This window comes from Podarcis muralis, chromosome 3 (genome assembly GCF_964188315.1).
Source record: "Podarcis muralis chromosome 3, rPodMur119.hap1.1, whole genome shotgun sequence".
NCBI lineage: Eukaryota > Metazoa > Chordata > Lepidosauria > Squamata > Lacertidae > Podarcis > Podarcis muralis.
The window spans coordinates 56,859,276-56,878,275 of NC_135657.1; the positions used below are offsets into that span (position 1 = coordinate 56,859,276).

The window sequence follows — 19,000 nt, forward strand, 5'->3', positions numbered from 1 at the left end:
AGGCAAAACTTTTCTTCCTCCAGAGCTGCAGCTCATTCCAAATTGCACACCAAAGTGACTGGTTTTTTAGAAAAAGACAGGCAATGAGAGATCTGATCATGGATCCACTGTGCCATATCTAGTTTGGCCCTAGTTTTTTGCCACTGTGTGCAAGATTTTAAAGAAATAGCTTGTGTGGCATGGAAAGAGAGAGGAAACACGATGCCCCCACTGCAATTCTGTTCGGAATTCCAAACTCCTTTGCTCCCCTGCAATGGGGGGAAAGTTTCCATTGGCAGGCATGAGGTCCAATTCTGATTGGTAAGAGCAAAGGGTTAAAGTCCTTCCTCCTTCCACATTCTGGATCTGGTTTGCCCCCTTCCCTATTTATTATGCACTACACGTGAATGTCATCAGCTAGTTGGGACCTAAGATTTCCATGGGAGCCATTTGAGAAATGAACTCTATATGACCATTTCCATGAAGTCTTTCCAATGAGAAGTTTCATTCCATTTTAATTATTAAGGGGCATTTTAGCTCCCTCCCAATTTTCCTCCAATTCATTCTCAATATTGATACTAATTTTTTAAAATTCCAACCCTCTCTTGAAGAATCAGGAGAACAAACAATATATAGGCAAACCTATATAGTTTATTTTAAGAAAAAGTCAAAACTACACCCCCCTTAAGAAAAAACTCCCTGAACTGTGGGCAACATTCACTTGCCATTAGAGATCTAGTCATACCTTGTGGCCTTTTTATTTTGTTTACATTACTTTATATTCTCTTAAAAGACTCTTTTAATAAAAATCCAAAGTAACTCACAAATTTGCTCCTCCAAGTTACCACCCCCTGCTCCTCATCTATCAAATGCACATAATGGAAAAATTATGCATGGCTGGCTCTGGGCCAGACCAAACACTCGGAAAATGCTGTGTAAACCCAGCTGTTCCCCTAGAAAAAGGCTGGGCTGGGGGTGGGAGAAGAGAGAAGAACCACATTTTATGACCTTCTAGCCAGTGAGCCATATGGAGGGCAACAAACTGCACTATTTACTTTTGGAGATTTTGTTTTACAGTGTTTGCTTTGGCTTTGAGATTACTTAGGGAAAAGTATACTGTAGTACAGTGATCAGGAGGTCCTTAAAACCAACTGAAGCACAGTGTGTTTGTTTGTTTGTTTGTTTGTTTGTTTGTTTGTTTGTTGGAAACCAAGCCAAAAACAGGGGAGTGGGAAAAAATAAATAAAGCAGGATGGTGACAAACATTTGTCATGCAAAGCCAAACACAAACCTGTTACTAAAGTGCAAAACCGAAAGTTATGCTGTATTATATGCTATATATTTTGTCAAAAATGCAGCTAACTAAATGAACTTTGTAGAACTTTCCGCAGCATGAAGGACTTTGCTTTAAGATTGGAGTGTCGGTGGGCTTCAATTTTATTTACTTTAATACCAAAGACATGCAATGGTGTGTGCTGCCATCAGGATAGTTGATCTTATGCATTTATTGGTGCAGTCAGCACTTATGAGATAAAGGGAAGTTGCAGAAGCCTCACATTTATACAGGATTCCCAGTGTTTATAGATGCTCTACTCTCAAGATGGGCAATCCTGCAATAAACCTGTTTTGAGAGGGCAGAGAAAATGCAGTCACTGAGCCTCACAGAAAAGCAGAATTATACAAAAAACTTTTGTATAACTGCCTTGCAAGATATCATCAGGAGAAGAAAATACTAAGGAGTAAACCCTATACAAGTCCAGAATGGATTCCCTAAGACAGTTGGATGTTGCCTCGCATGCCTTCTTCTAGTAACTCCTGCAGCCATGCTGGTGCCAAACGTATTGTTCTGCTTTGCTTTGGATCACATCAGTGAGGCCAAGATCTTGTTGTCTGGACAGCCCAGGATCTCCATACACACTGCCCAGGCTTATGCCCCAGGGAGGTCACTTTGGTGCTGCTAACACAACGGTTTGGCTTCACCCCATCGTCTCTTGAAACAGACACATGCCACCAAAAGAACTTTATGGAAGAAGAGTTTAATTGACAATGCATAAATAACTAACTTGTTCAGAATGAATACTGGATATATCTATTCAGTATAAAGAAATTGCTTTGACCTTTCTGGTACATCAAAATTGGTATTCTGCTACAAAATACTGAATGACATTTTGGATCTGGACAGGTGACTAGTGTTCCTTCAGGCTGCTTCAAAGCTCCAAGACTTCTGCATTGTTGTGGCTAACATAATCTGATGTTTTACTTTGGATTTGAAGAACTGAATATCTGGCCTGTTTTATCAGAAATCAAATGGAAGTGGGAATTCTAAAGTTAATTATGCATTCAACCGTTAAGTAGCTAATTACATCACTAGTTAGAGCTTATCTTCTTCTCTGACAACCTTGACCATAAATTGAATGTGAAACTGAACTCACTGTAACCCATTCCAATCTGTGGTGTAATAATGAATAAAATAGATGTTTAAAATACGGTCTTATCTTCAAACAATGCCTGATAGTTTGGATAATATGTTAAGGCATTTCCCAAGAAGGTAATATACCAATTCATTTAGATTTAAAGAAATGTTCCTTTTTCACATGACTGTGTGAGTTAGAATTGTCTATGTGAAATACCTGAAGATGAAACAAATCCCAAAATTAAGGGAGTGTTTTGGAAAACTCTGGGACCTAACCATACTGAGTAAACTGACAAGATTGTTCGAGTCAAGTATTTATTAAATTTATATCCCGGCCATCCTCCCAAAGACATCCAGGACAGCAAACAAGTGATTAAACAATAAAAAATATCTTTAAAATACATACGCAGACTGGTAAAGATCCCCACTTAAAAGGCTTGATAAAAGAAGAAGGTCTTCAAGCAGGTGCCGAAAATACACAAGAAATGATACCTGTCTAACACGCAAGAACACACTACACTAAAGGGTAGGTGCCACAACACTACATTGTGCAGAACCGACCTCCTTATTGTTGGACTACAACTCCTGTGAGTTGTAGTCCCAACAATATCTAACTGGGGACTCAAGGTTGAGAAAGTCTGATCTACACAGTAACATTCCATTATGTAATAAAAACAGGAAACAAATATATCAAGCAGTAAAATAAAGACAATTTATCAGGTGGAATTAGCTTAAAGCAGCAAACCATTGAACATAAGCAGTATGGGTAAGGGTTGTCACTTTATGGCAAAGCATGTACTTTGCATGCAGAAGGTCCCCGGTTCAATCTTTGGCACCTCTCAGTAGGGCTGGAAGAAACACCTGCCTGACACCTTGAGCCACAGCCAACAACTGTTGACAATATTGAGCTACAAAGACCAATGCTACAAAGCAGCTTCCTACATACCTAATCTGCAAATACAGTGGCCTGGTTTGCATGCTATTGTAAATGATAGTTAGGCTAAACTATTGTTTGAATGTGAAGGCAAATGTGCAGCATCCTGGTGCATGCTGCTGAAATCATGGGTGTTTTGCTCCTTCCTCCACTCCTGCCACCTAAAACAAACCTCAGTAGGTTGCCAAAACGAAACCCACAAGCCTGGGTTTGGATGTAGCACTAAGCCAGACTATGGCTTACATCTCAGAAGCAAGAAGAGGAGCGTAGGAGCAACATGGCTGTGATTTCAGGCTGCATGTTCACATTTAAAAAAGCACTTTAGTGCATGCTCTAGTTATCTCTCGCTTGGACTACTGCAATGCGCTCTATGTGGGGCTACCTTTGAAGGTGACCCGGAAACTACAACTAATCCAGAATGCGGCAGCTAGACTGGTGACTGGGAGCAGCTGCCGAGACCACATAACACCAGTCTTGAAAGACCTACAGTGGCTCCCAATACATTTCTGAGCACAATTCAAAGTGTTAGTGCTGACCTGAAAGAGCGTCTCCACCCCCATCGTTCCGCCTGGACACTGAGGTCCGGCTCCAAGGACCTTCTGGCGGTTCTCTTGCTGTGAGAAACCAAATTACAGGGAACCAGGCAGAGGGCCTTCTCGGTAGTGGCACCCACCCTGTGTAATGCCCTCTCACCAGATGTCAAAGAGAAAAACAACTACCAGACTTTTAGAAGACATCTGAAGGCAGCCATGTTTAGGGAAACATTTAATGTTTGATGCACTATTGTATTTTAATATTTTGTTGGAAGCAGCCCAGTGATTGGGGAGGCTCAGCCAGATGGGCAGGGTATAATTAATAAAATAAATAAATAAATAAATAAAAGATTAGCTATCATTTAAAGTAACATGGATTTGTTTTGCTGCTGGCAAATATATTGGCCCTGAAGATAAACCCAAGTGAACTGAAAAGAAACCTTATATTAGCATTGTAACAGAAAGATTACAGCTTGAAGTAAGTTTTAGAAAGCAAAATTACAACTGTATCAAACCAAAAAATTTAGATGGCATATTTCTATAAAATAGTAGTTTATAATATTAATAAATAAGTAGGAAAACCCCCCGACAAGTCAGCATTTGTTCAGTTCTTTCACACATAAAAAGCCTCTTGAGACGATCATGGCAGCAGGAGTTAATTTTCAACACAGAAACTACAGAATCCCCAAATCTCTTTATAAAGGGCCTGCAATTTCCAGGTCACCAGGGCAAGGCTCCTTCTGCCAGTTTTTTTGTTCAGCATCACAATACCATGGCGATGTAAGGCAGGACACCAAATTAATCACATGCTTTTATTTTGTTTTTCTCTTGTAAGTTCAGTGATTAACAGTAACATTACTGACAGTTACACATTAGGGAAAAAGCTCCCATTTCCCCTTCACTCAAGTTTGAACATTTCACAGCACTTATTATATATACTAAGTCTGAGGGTGGTCAAAGGCTGGGGACATCTGGCATTTGAAAAAGGAAAGGAGACAGACAGACAAAAGAATATCAGAATGGGAAATGAAACACTGTCTCTTTAAAGTACACTGCTTTTGACACGGAGCCTGACTGTTCTGGCCAACAGCCAGTAAGTTAGAATAAAGGCTTTCCTCAACCCAACCCTACAGGGAAAGAGTATCTACTGCTAAAAACTAAGGCGTGCTTCAGAAAAGTAAAGCAAGCAAACAAAATGAAAAGAGGTGGGGGGCGGGGAGATCCCAAAGTTTCAAAATTCCCAAGTGAACTCAATGCAGCTTTTTCCCAGGCTTCCTATGTCTTTTGGAAAGGGAACCCTTGGCTCCATTCCTCACCTAGACTAAGATGAAATAGGGAAAAGAGGATGGTGATGGGGTGTGTATGAGAGAGAGGGGGGGGGGAGAGAGAGGGAGAGAGGGAGAGATCACCAGAGTTCTCATAGTCTTTGTACATCTCCAATGCTCTCTCTAGACTGGTGACTTTCCTAATAGGAAGGAAAATTGGGTTTTATGAATTACCTTTACACAGATCTTTCCAGCCAGTAGTGTTAACATACAGGCCACTCCTATATCTGGCCAGTAGGAGGCAAGTTTCATTTTAAAAAACAACCCTAGAAAATGTTGCTTCTTGACACAATGGTGAAATTACAAATTTCCTTTCATAGCACACACATTGCCTTTGTTCATTTTAATTGCAGGGCTAAATCATGTTTACAGTAATCATTAGAGGGCTGCTGAAAACACATTACTATTGGTGAGCAAATCTACACCCTATGCTTGGGCTACATACAGTTTGGGCTACCACCATTGCGAATCTTCACATCCAGGCAAGCAGCCTCCGTCAATGTGAAGTGTGTGGCTTGAGAGCGATACAAAACTGTTCAGAAGTGACAATCTGAGTGTGGACAAGAAAGCTGGGTGTGTGTGGATCATACAGCCAATGCTTTGTTTCTGATCAACAGCTTGGATGGTGATGTCAGTGGGCATTAAGACAAGAGTTTAACAAAATATTACTGTGGGGAGAAACCTTCATTTGACTGAGGAAGTTGTTAAGGGTTGGGGTGATATACCCTTTGATCTGTACTGTTTCAACCATCTCCTGTCCCTGGTATTTGCTCTATGGTGGAGGGGAGACTAGAGGGGCCTGTATTTTTTACACCCTTGTTACAAATGGGTGTGGCTATGTAGGGCGTGTGTGATTTAGATTAGTACATAAAGTGTGTATGATGGGAGTTTGAGAGAGACAATTGATCCCTAATGCCTCAACAGCTAAATCAAATTAGCAGCTCAATACTGCAGCTGTATTTAATTTTTAAAATGCAAAATGTTGTTGGCCCTTAGTCGGCTTTTATATGGCTCACAGTTGTTTCTGGCAACTGTGTGTAAGCTGGATGAAGCGATCATGTTGTGAATGTCTAGAACCTCTTTGGTAACTCATACACAGTGTTAGAAACTGAGATATGAAAGCTAGGAGCTAAATGCTTTATAACAAGAACACAAAGCTAAAAATGAATGAACTGCAGCTAAAATATAATGTTCATTTTTCTCATAGTCTAGTCCTTCCCCTGCCCACCCCCCTAATATTCTTAAGAGGGTCTCTTCTCCAGTCTTCAGAGAGTAGCTGGAAGTGTAGAGACATAAAAAGATTCTCCTTTTCTTCCACTCTAAGTTTTAATTTGAAATCTTAGGCGCATTACTGTGCCCAGAGCTCAGAAACTGCTTGTGCTAATAAAATTCCCTGTCACAAAATGTGTCTAGAACAATGGGAGTTTTGAACACTGCTCATACAGAGTTGAATCGAAAATTCCAAAGAATCCAGCTCCATAAACTGGGTGTAACATCATAGATTCTGTGCCAGCCACCTTTTACATTTCTATGCATCAAGTTAATCGCACTCAGGAAGATGAATTAGTGCTGCCTTGACCCCACAGCAGGACTACCTGGATTTGAACCTGCCCATTGGGTTTGCACAGCTAGCCCTCCCAACTACACACAGGAATACTGGAACTCAGTTGTTTATATCCTCTACCCTTGCCTCCACAATAGCGTTGCTATGTACTACTCAAAACCAGATGAAGAGAATCTACCCTTAGTTGGCTGCCATACAATAAGAAACAACTTTTATTATTTCCAAATAAAAGGACTCTGGCCATTGGCCATAAAGTTTCTCAGACTAAACTTCTTGAGGTGGCTGTCATTTGTTTGCAGTGTTGCTGACCCAGTCAAAGCTAGGTGAGACAAAAGATTAGTAGCATGAACAAAGGCATCAAGCCAAACTTGGGGGCGGAGAATAGCCAACAAGTTGCTGGTTGAACACACGGCTCTGCTTTAGTCATGCACTATTAACATGAGAAGGAAAAGTCAGACTAGAAAGCATCAGAGCTTCTTCCTGATACAAGGCATCAACTTATTTGAGTTATTACAAGGCACTGGGTACCAACAGCTTAAATGTATCCCATTTATGCACAAGAGGCGCAGTAGTAGAGATCAACTATTCTGACAAGAGTAGATTTCCAAGCAGCTGATTATCTCAGAAGAAAATTAATTTAAAGTGACATCCAGTGATGTCCATCGGCTCACGCAGCAGAAATCTGGTTGTGCAATGGGACTTCTATTTTTTATTTTATATATATAAAAAAACATTTTCTCCTCCCTCAGCCCACTGTACCCCAATCCTCCAAAGCATGTCTTGGGACACATAGTGGGCTGCAGGGGTAGGGAAGGAAAGACAAGCCCTGTTGTGTGAGTGGCTGGGTGCCTGCTTGTACTATATTACATCTCAGACTTTTTGCCACCTGCTGAAAATTCAGATAAAAAGTTAACCTAAGCTCACAATGAAGTGTTTTGAAAAGCCTGGATAGCTCTGTTCGTTACGAGTGTGATGCTGATGATGCCAAGGTTGCAGGTTTGGTCCCTGTATGGGTCGTCGGCTGCATATTCCTGCACTGCAGGAGGTTAGACTATGAATAATCTAGGAAGCTATTCTGAGTCTGAAGCATGATATTCTGCAATCACTTTCATATCATTGAAACATCACCTTGATTATATCATAAACAATAGCCAACAGTCAACTATAGTAGTCCATAAGCTTATTTGTTCTTAAAGTTCATCCTACCTCCAGTCCCAATTACAACATATTAGCTAGAAATCAAGTACAGTGGTACCTCAGGTTAAGTACTTAATTCGTTCCGGAGGTCCGTACTTAACCTGAAACTGTTCTTAACCTGAAGCACCACTTTAGCCAAAGGGGCCTCCTGCTGCCGCTGCGCCACCGGAGCACAATTTCCATTCTCATCCTGAAAGTTCTTAACCTGAAGCACTATTTCTTGGTTAGCGGAGTCTGTAACCTGGAGCGTATGTAACCTGGAGCGTATGTAACCCGAGGTACCACTGTACTGTAAAACTTGCCTACCAGTTGACTCGTTCCAACTGCTTCCTTTTTGGCTGAGTAACACATTAAATGATATAAACTGCAAGCCCCTCCACAAGTCTTGTAGAGAACGGGCACATTTGGAACCCATAAAGACAACCCAAATACAGCAACCAATGCAAAGATAAAGTACAAGATCCAGAAAACCCAATGCCAACAGCCACAGCCTCTCCAGAGCGACTATGAAGGAGGAAACAGAAAGAAGAGGAACATAGGCTAGGAAGCATGGAAAAGTGACTTGACTACATAACCAGATAGGCTAGAACATATCAGGATTAGAAATGTATTTGCAAAATGGATTGATCGTATCTCTTTCTTGTCAAGCCAAATTTGTAGTTGCCTGCCTGCCCCACCTGGGGCATTTCCCATGTGGTTGGGATTATGGTGCCTGAAGACACGCTGCTTGTCACATAGGCAAGGGCAGCCCATGTTCCCTCCCTGGCTTTCCCCAAGGGAACATGTGCTGTGTTGTGTGCTGCTGCCTTGAGAACATGACAACCACCATTCCCCACTTGTTTGACTCTCCTTGGGCAAAGTGCTTTGGGCACCTTGGCTATGCAGCTGCCAAACAATCCCCAACCTTTCTCCCTACTTTGCAGCCAAATAGGTGGCAGGGATCACTGGGCAATACTCTTCCACCTCAGCAGCTTCAAAATTGGGGGAAAGGGCTGGGTGCTCATCATGCTTACTAAAGAATAGGACCACACCCGCTGCAGCAAACATATTTTTTTTGTTAAAGCCTGATTGCTCATTATTAGCACCAATGTCAATGTAATACTAAACCATGATTAAAGCCAACAAAGGAATGAGAAAATCTGCCCAAGATGGGTTGGCTCCCAATTTACAAAGTGCCATTTGAGAGACCCAGGATTGCATCTGCAAAGTCCCCAGGAAGCTAAATATTAACCCATCACCTAACATTAAGAGAAGTTTCACCTACTTCATCTCTGCATGCCAAACTGCTGTTAAAAAGCATAGAGAAGGGTCAGGTTTTTAATAAAAATGTTAGCCGTACTAATTTGTCCCATGAGCAAATTTCCAAGCCCAGTAGCCTCGGAAAAACGCATTCACATCAAATTTAAATGAAGGCCCCATTAAGATTACAGCAGGGGGGAAACAGAGTGCTTTTGCCTGTGCAATATTCATTACTCGTGTGGAGGTTGCACTTCTCCCCTTTTTAACAAAAGGGAGCTTGAAACAAATACTCTCTACGCACTACACCTTTAAAGCACATCTGAAGTGTATTTCCCATCCTTTGGAGAAGAATTGTATCTCTGCGAAGAGTAAACTACAGGGCTCAGAATTCTTTGAGGGAAAGAATGTGCTTTAAAGGTGTGTATATGCAGCCATGAATGTATGGGCAGCGGTGACTAACCCAGTGTTTCCCAACCTTTTTTGGGCAAAGGCACACTTGTTTCATGAAAAAAATATCGAGGCACACCATCATTACAGCCCCGTGACGTCAGCGCGCAGCGTCACGCCGGGAGGGACGCACGAAAGTGTAACTTTCAATTTTCCCCCCTCCCCCTTGCCTTCCTTCTGTGCCAACCGCCAAAAAGCCAAGAAAAAAGCCAAGACTTTAGGGCAGCAGGTCGACACGGAAGAAGCTCCTACCTAAGGACAGGTGCGACGGCCGTGTCCTCTTCTGCCACACTTGGCAGCCCTGCCTCACGGTCGTGACTCCCACCCTGATTTCTCCCCGCAGGTCGAGCGGCACAGGCAGCCCAATGTGTCCAGCCCAGACACAAGCCCCGCTTCCCCACTCTAGATCCTGAATGCGACCAAGTGCTCTGGACTCCCGAGCAGGGTGGGAAAGAGGACTCGCATCTGGTAGCCTCCGGGCTCCTCGCCTGCTCGAGGGATGGCATTGCAGGCAAGCTGCCGGCCGTCGCCATCGCCGCCCCCTCATGCGAGTGGACCTGCCCGGAGTGGTGGGCCGGGGGAGGCTCGCTCTCTGTGGGGATGTGGCCCGCACGCGCGGCCCCGCTTCCTCCTGCCCAGGGCTGAGCTCCTTACCCGCGATCTCGGTCTCGCGCACGCGGATCCCACTTATTCTGAAGCTCGCGCCACTAGCCGGGGCTCTCACACCGTGCCAGGGCGAGGCGGCGCGGCCCACTGATGTCATCGCGGCTCGCCGCCGCCCTCGACTTCCCTGTTCCCTCCCCTCCCTCGGGTCGCCGTGGTTACCGAGGACTGCAAGCTGCTCGGGCGAGCGTGGGGCATTAAGTGGGAGAAGGAAAATTAAAATTAAAACTCGCCTGAAGGCCGCCTCTCCGGATACAGTGGTGCCTCGCAAGACGAAATTAATTCGTTCCGCAAGTCTCTTCGTCTTGCGAGTTTTTCATCTTGCGATGCACGGTTTCCCATAGGAATGCATTGAAAATCAATTAATGCGTTCCTAGGGAAACCGCCTTCAGACCAGGTCCGGGGACAGTCTGTCCCCCGACCTCTTCTGAAGGCTGGGGGGGGGGGGACAAGGGCTTTTCTTCCCACCCCCAGCATTTTAAAAAAACCCGGGACAGCGGAGGACTTCTCCGCTGTCCGGGGCAATCTTAAAATGCTGGCGGGCGGCATTTTAAAATCGCCCGGGACAGCGAAGGACTTCTCCGCTGTCCGGGGCGATTTAAAAGCCCCTGGGAAGGCAGGCAGGGGGGACAAAGATTTTCGCCCCCCGCCCGCCTTCAGAAGAGGTCCTGGACCTCTTCTGAAGGTGGGCGGGGGCGAAAGTCTTTGCTCCCCCCTGACTGCCTTCCCGGGAGAGCGGAGAAAGGCAGCGCGTTTCACCGCTGTCCCGGATGGCTTTAGAAGGTCCTTGACCTCTTCTGAAGGCGGGCGGGGGCGAAAGCCTTTGCCCCCCCCTCCGCCTGCCTTCCCGGGAGAGCGGAGAAAGGCAGCGCGTTTCTCCGCTGTCCCGGACGGCTTTTGAAGGCAGGCTTTTGAAAGCCGTCCGGGACAGCGGAGAAACGCAGCGCCCCCTTGCCGCTGCCCCCCGACTTGGCTGGAAGGCTGGCGGGGGGAGAAGCCTGCTCCTCCCCATCGCCAGCCCCGCAAACTCGGGGGACAGCGGGAGAGGCACAGCGCGCCATCCCGTTGTCCCCCGACTTGGCTGGAAGGCTGGTGGGGGGAGAAGCCTGCTCCTCCCCGTCGCCAGCCCCGCAAACTCGGGGGACAGCGGGAGAGGCGCAGCTCGCCCTTCCCGCTGCCCCCCGACTTGGCTGGAAGGCTGGCGGGGGGAGAAGCCTGCTCCTCCCCATCGCCAGCCCTGCAAACTCGGGGGACAGCGGGAGAGGCACAGCGCGCCCTTGCCGCTGCCCCCCGACTTGGCTGGAAGGCTGGCGGGGGGAGAAGCCTGCTCCTCCCCATCGCCAGCCCCGCAAACTCGGGGGACAGCGGGAGAGGCGCAGCGCGCCATCCCGCTGTCCCCCGACTTGTCTGGAAGGCTGGCAGGGGGAGAAGCCTGCTCCTTCCCGTCGCCAGCCCCGCAAACTCGGGGGACAGCGGGAGAGGCGCAGCGCGCCATCCCGCTGTCTCCCGACATGGTTTGGAGGCTGGCGGAGGGCTTCCTCCTCCCCCAGCCCCGCAAGCTCCCAGAGCGATGCCAAAGCTGCGCGCAGCTTCGGCATGGCTCTGGGTCCCGTTCTGGGGGAGGGGGAAGCTCGGGCTTCCCCCGCCCCAGCCCCACGCCTGGCGGTGGGGGAATAATTTTTTTTCCCCTTTATTCCCCCCCCGCCGCCAATTTTTCCTGCGGCACACCAGGCAACGTCTCGCGGCACACTAGTGTGCCGCGGAACACCGGTTGGGAAACACTGCACTAACCTGTGGCCTGCATCAGGCACACCATAGGTTTTTTATCTGTGTCCCTACTACCCACCCCAATTTGCTATTTAATTTTAAAAAATACTTTAAAAATATTACAGACTTCTCCTGTAGGTTATGTCTTGTAGGTCCTGCACTGTGATACTTCAGTGCCAAGAAGGCTCCCCCCAAAATAAATTTGTCACTTAAAAAAACAAGAATACAGTGGAACCTTGGTTCTTGAACAGCTTAGTTGATGAACAAATCAGCTCCCTAACACTGAAAACCTGGAAGTAAGTGTTAGTGTTCTGGTTTTTGAATGTTTTTTGGAAGCCGAACGTCCAACAGTTTCTGCTTGAGTGCAGGAAGCTCCTGCAGCCAATTGGAAGCCGTGCCTTGGTGTTTTAACATTCTGGGAGTCAAATGAACTTCCGGAATGGATTAAGTTCGAGAACCAAGGTACCACTGTACATATATTTACTGACTGTTTCTACAGGTCCCCTTTTGGAAAGCACCCTTGAAGACTGCAGTTCTCACCATACTTCTACGCTTCAGCCATACCCACTTTTGATGTGTGTCCTCTATAGAGAGTTGGCCACAGGTCCAAAAGAGAGGTTAGCCATCTCTGATGTATGGTGTGGATACTAAAACATTAGATCTACTGGTATTTAGAAGATGACAAGGACATGTACCACATTTATTATGTCAATGAAGCTGAAATATAACCTTCCGCAGGCAAGTTATCAAAATTATTTATATGTTTATATTTTATTATTAAATTTGTTTCTAGAAGCTGCCTTGAATATTGTGAATGAGGTGACACATTAAAAAAATACAAAATTAGATGCTTGTTTCAGCAATTCTAAGAGCCAGAAGTGACATCTGATTTCTACAATGTTTCTTTGTGCTTTGATTTATTACTTAATACCATAATTTGATGCTTTATAAAATAATGAGACATCTGCAACATGGAGAAATGAGGCATAATCATAAGAAGAAAATGCACCCATTCAAGTTAACTACAAAAAAGCTGAAGAATTCAAAGGACCAAAAATCAAAGGGGAGTGAGTTACATTAGAAAAGCAGTCACAAATACTTTTAGGACACTCCAGCTGTTCTTGCAAGGGGGAAAAAAAGATTTGAACTTCTGGAATTTATTAAGCTTGGTAAGCTTATTGGAACAGGAAAAATGCCTAGGTATTTGCTTTTGCCAAATGAAATTTAAAGCAACTCTGAAACTATAAATCTGTTTTCAAGTCTTATTTTTTTCAAACTGTAATCCTAGACGTTCACATTTTAATATTTTAAAATAGAACTTCTCAGAACAATTTTAACCAAACAAACTAATGACAAGACTGAGAAAGTGGTCTGCCTCAGTATTTATCCAGTAAAGATCAGCATAATGTACTAGTGTGAACTTCAGTTTTGCTGTTTGTGCAATATCTAAAAAAAGTAAACATGTCAATCTCAGTTTGTAGGATACTAGTACTCAAGCATTCCAAACAGTTACCTAAGGTTCAAACATTTACCTATGACTCCTCCATTATGGGGGATCCAATTGCTTTACATTTTATCTGGTGCAGAGTGGGCAGAGGGAGTACTGTATTTTTCCATCTATAAGATGCCCCCATGTATAAGGGGGGAAATGAGGGAGATCTATCCATGTATAAGATGCCCCCAAATTTTGGACATTATTTTTTTAGGGAGAAAAACCTAGTCTTATACATGGAAAAATACAGTAATTAAAATGGTTGCCTGCCAACCACAAGATCAAGGTGGCCCAACAGGTAGCCCTCAACACTATTTTTGGCAGCCCTCAACAACACTGAAGCCTCCCCTCCCTGCAAGCCCATGTGCTGCCTTCCCAAAGCTGGGTAAGGAGGCACTGGGCTTTGGGAAGGAGACAATGAAGGCTCTGACGTGGTCCTAGAGTCCTCCCGCCTAGCTAGTGCTTTCTCGGGTTTGGAAAGGAGGTAAGAGGGTTCTAGGACTGGGCTGGGGGGAGCATCAAATTTTGGCCTCAACCCCCCCCCCCCCCAAAAGTGTGCAGCCCATGGTTCCATGTCAAAGTACTCTTGTGGCCCAGTTGGTATGAAAAGTTGGAGTAATGTACTCCTCAGTTGCTTCATCACTGTAGAATGATAAAGGGCTAGTAACAGAGGGGCAGGAAGAGCCAGAGCCATTCCATCCTGCTTCCTAAAAATGAAATGCTTTAATAGGTCCTAAGTTTTTTTTATAAAATCCTGCCCCAACTGCCCAAGTCATTAAAATATAGCAAGCTTGCAGCTAACTCATTACTTGGCTGCAAAAGAGAGACTGTATCATCAGTGCAACTTTAAGTCACCTGCATTGAAGTTTGAACAAAACACACAATGGAAAAAAATAGCTGAAGCCACCAAAGTTTGAACTGTCTCAAGTTACAACCATGAAAAATCTGCTGAGTATGATTTCTAACAAAACACTAACATGTGGAGAGGGAGTTTGCTTGCAATTCAGCTCAGATTTGCAAACACCAGCAAGCTTTTGGTGAATCACAACGGAGACTCAGACTTATGAAAATATTTTAAACCATTACAGCTTTGTACAGATTTAATGGTTATTTAATAGGTTGTTTAATGTTTATAAACCTGAGTTTTTCTCTGATTGCATAAAGTGATAACACAAGCATGAATAACTGAGTTTTCAATACCACATGACTATTAATGTACGAGGAAGAGAGGGGTCATACAGACACATCCTGTCTGTACTGATGCACTCTGCGTCAGCCCCTTTCCAAGGCTCTCCTGCAATAGGACAGCCTACCAAAAACGCCTAGGCTGTCCCTGTAAGCTGGGACCCTGATCTCATTTGGCAGGCTTCCTTACTGCAGACATTCCTCCAACTCCAGGGAGCCTTGGAGAGGAGTTGGAATGGGATCAGGGACGCGGACTTATAAAAAATATTGGGGGGGCCCGGGAAAGCTCATGAATAATAAATAAGCTCATGAATATGCAAATAAAGTGGCGCCGCCTCCTCGTGAGCGAATAGGGGAGAGCGTGCTGCGCCTATTAATCAGCTCCAAAGGAAATTGGGTGGAGCTTTTGCTCGGGAGGGAGGGCAGGAGGCATGCAGCCCGCCCCCCCTGTGCATTTTGGGCTGGGGGAGGGGCGGCGATGGCGCTCTGCTGGAGGGGCGCCGGAGATTATTGGGGGGGCGGAGCCCCCCCAAACGAATTTTTGAGGGGGCTCGGGCCCCCTCAAGCCCCATGGAGTCGGCGCCTATGAATGGGATGCAGGGGCACACATGGATAAACATATGCAGGCCTGCTCTCCTGCCTGGCACATGGTCCTGGAGGCTCAAATAGTGCTACAGGCTACAATCCAAAACATAAATACCTTAAAACAATAAAATGAAAATAACAACCAGAACTAACACTGCAGCTCACAGTTGATCTCATCTAGATTAACCCCCTTCAAAGGGTTGGGTGAAGAGGACTTCAAAAACCAGTTAGCAAAAGTGCCAGTTGTATCTTGGAGGGAAGTTCTATAAATGAGGTGTCACCACAGAGAAGGCCCTACCTTGTGTCACTGTAGGCTTTACCCAGCGGTTAGACAACAGAAGGACCTCTCCTGCAGATCTCAATACAGAGGTGTTCCTTTAAGTATTTGGGTCCCACGTTATTTAGAGCCTTAAACTGTAATCCTAATCTCAATTACCTGGGAGTAAATCTAAGATAGCAGCAGTCTCCTGAAATACAACACTTAAAAAAAAACCCCAACCATATTTTTAAGGACGTCTTGGGCCAACTTTGAAAGAATAATCACAAAGAACCCCCTTTGGTCTTCAACAGGAATACGATGCAACCTCAAGCGCCTACAGCTGGGGATGTAACTTATGTTTTCAATGTCTATTCTGTACTTGGTATCTATTCCTCCTCTTGTTATACAAATAGTTCATTTATTTGATAAGGAACTCTGGCAACTACTGTTGACTCTCAAAACTGCTAAAACCATTTCCCCCTGAAAAGGATGCCTGAAGCTTAAAATCCTACATCTCCTATGCACTAATTTCCATCTCACATTTTGGAATAAGTTATGTTCATACATCATTTTCTTCGCAATAATTTCCTCGCTTTGTCCTTTATCTGCTGCACAAACCACCTTAGAATTCCTAATATAGAAATCCAATAGTTTAAGGGAAGAACTGTGTTACGTGTACCCTTTAATTGTATTTTTTCAGAAAAGAAACATTCCCTTCCCCCTGGTGTCTATGATATATTAGCACAAGCTACTTAATGAACAGAGGAAATAGGCAAGAGTATGGGGGGATGGATGGGACTTTCGGGTGTCAAACTTTTACAGGTTAACTTCTTTTCCCAAAATGTTAGTAAAAAGACTCTACTGTATGTTTACTTTAAATATTAGAATACATGGAGACACATTGCAGTGATTAATATGTTCCCAAATGTCTTTTCATGCTTGCCCTGTTTTGCTCCTAAATGAGGTTTAACCCCCAATGGAATTCAAGTATTCCAGAACTTTTTTGAGTCTGCTTGCATAAAGAAGCATTCTAAAGAGCATATTTGAACTCTGCTTCAAAGCACAACCCCTTGTGCTGAAATTCATATGCAGAGGTTATTCTTAGGAATTCATTTCTAGGTATTCATTGGTTCTTCCTTCACCAATTACAAACCAAAACATTAATCTGCCATTATCAAATGCTAGCAAAATATACCAAAGTACTGTGTGACATCTGTCTGTGAATTACTGAAAGGCATGTAATATACAGCATATGTAAGTTCTTCTCTGCACAGGAGACAAAATTGCTTTGTGCTCGTTTCAGATTAATGTATTAAAATTATTTTTCTTTAACAAGTGGAATATGCAATAGCATACAGCGAGATCAACACATCTCTGAAATATACTTATTTTATACTAAATTAGAACTTGTCAAAAATTTCATTCTATAAGCTCCTTTGAAAAGAACAAACAAATGCTTCACCTCTGCTGATGGAAGGCAATACTATCCCCCTCCACTTTCTGCACCTCCTAAAAAGCTGCTATGTGACGAGTTGGGGGCCCCTCCAGAGTAGATTTGGAAGTGAGGGTGTAGGGGGAGATGGGGTTACCAAAAATGGTCTCCCTCTTCCATTTCATTGACAGGTTCAGTTGAAGGGAAGTGTTAGTTATCACCCAGGGTTTTTTGTTCCTGCAGAATAAATCCATTATTAAAATGAGTAGAGGACTTACAAGTTGTGCTACAAGTTAAAGAGAAAACAATAAAACTCACAACATTGAGAGATCACTAGGCGAACATGCTATATGCCATCAGTCAATGTCTAAAACAGGCAACATTTGTGCTGGAATTTCTTTTATTAAAAGCACAAGGACCTTGCTAAAGTGTGTATTAAAATTTCAGTCAATAGAGTGTAACTGGCCAAACTGATGCAGACTCATGGATAATCCTTCTATAAATCTTAATTTGTACAACAGAATGTTCAACATTTATTGAAGTCTACCATCTTGATCCTGAGTGTATTCAGCCCAAACCAGAATTTTATTGTGTTACTGAAATAAGATTTCACTCCTTTTCCAACATCGCTAGCAACTGATTCATACAGCTTTTTTCTGATTTCAACTTCTTTTTGTCAACCTGGTTTAACAGTTGCATGAATGCCATGAAAGCATGTTTGGCAAACACTTAAGCTCACTAATGCACTCAAGGTCATCAGGGCAGTATGTGAAACACTGCATAACCATTGATAGGTTTGCTGGCATAATCAGTGCTTAATTTCTAGGAAGAAAGATACCAGGGTCGAGTTGGGCTGCAGAAGTCACCCTCTGATCTGGAAGTCTGTTCCCTTCTTGTTGTTGTGTGTGAACTCTCTGTAATAATGCACAGCTAAAGGAAATGAATTCTGCATCCCCTCAAGAGCACATGAGGCTATAGTACTGAAAGCAGATGCCCAATGCTGACCCTGGAACAAATTAAGACATTAGCATAGCAAATTTATCAACACAACCAACAATTTTGAACAAATAAATCCTAGTTTAAAACAAGTCGCCCAAGGCCATGTTTGGACATCTTAATAAACTGTAAACACGCCTAAGTGAGCCTTGGGTGCATATGGCTGAGGGAAGAATTCAGAAGCTTTAGTGTCCATTGACACTTTACCATAGTTTGTCGTTTCATCAAAGAAGAAGAAGAAGAAGAGTTAGGATTTGATATCCGCTTTATCACTACCCGAAGGAGTCTCAAAGTGGCTAACATTCTTCTTTCCCTTCCTCCCCCACAACAAACACTCTGTGAGGTGAGTGGGGCTGAGAGACTTCAGAGAAGTGTGACTAGCCCAAGGTCACCCAGCAGCTGCATGTGGAGGAGCGGAGAAGCGAACCCGGTTCCCCAGATTAAGAGACTACCGCTCTTAACCACTACACCACACTGGCTCTCAGCAACGAATGATACTTAATGCCTGAAAAAAACATGAAACAATAAGCCAGGGGTAGAGAACCTCTGGCTCATAGGCCAATCGTGGCCTGCCAAGGCATCCAGTTTGGCTCACAGGGCTTTCCCCCAAAAAACTATGCCCAGACCCATCAACTAATGTCAACAGGATGGGAGGACAGGATTTAATTCTGCACTGGCTACATGATCTTGTTCCCAGGAACAAGACTGCACAGCCAAGGCAACACAATTTGCACCACATTCATCAGCTGAGTGACAATTAAATCCCTAAAATTCATTTCAAAATAGGTGTCTCATGCAATCTTCTTCAGAGAGGCTTTAAAACTGCTCAAACAGAAGCGTGAGGCCTTTTTAAAGCCTTTTGCAAGTTTCCCCCTTCATCCTTGGAGGCTTAAATTGGAAGAGAGACTTGGTACAGGCTTTGTGACTCCTCCAAGATCAGGAACTTAAAGGGGGAAGACTTGGAGAACCCTTTGCAAGTTTCTCTATTTT

General features: G+C 44.2%; 1 protein-coding gene and 1 long non-coding RNA gene across 4 annotated transcripts in view; one reads left to right on the forward strand and one right to left on the reverse strand.

Annotated features, from left to right (window-relative positions):
- Nucleotides 1-19,000, reverse strand: part of UST (uronyl 2-sulfotransferase) — a 158,696-nt gene that overhangs the window by 44,105 nt on the left and 95,591 nt on the right. The window lies entirely within an intron of this gene.
- Nucleotides 1-19,000, forward strand: part of LOC144327254 (uncharacterized) — a 63,886-nt gene that overhangs the window by 41,610 nt on the left and 3,276 nt on the right. Inside the window, exon 3 of one of the 2 annotated variants that reach the window (XR_013392222.1) lies at nt 12,561-12,667. The exons of the other annotated variant lie outside the window; for it this stretch is intronic. This is a non-coding gene — a long non-coding RNA (uncharacterized LOC144327254). Of the gene's footprint in view, nt 1-12,560; nt 12,668-19,000 lie in introns of those variants that run through there. 2 annotated transcript variants of the gene reach the window in all.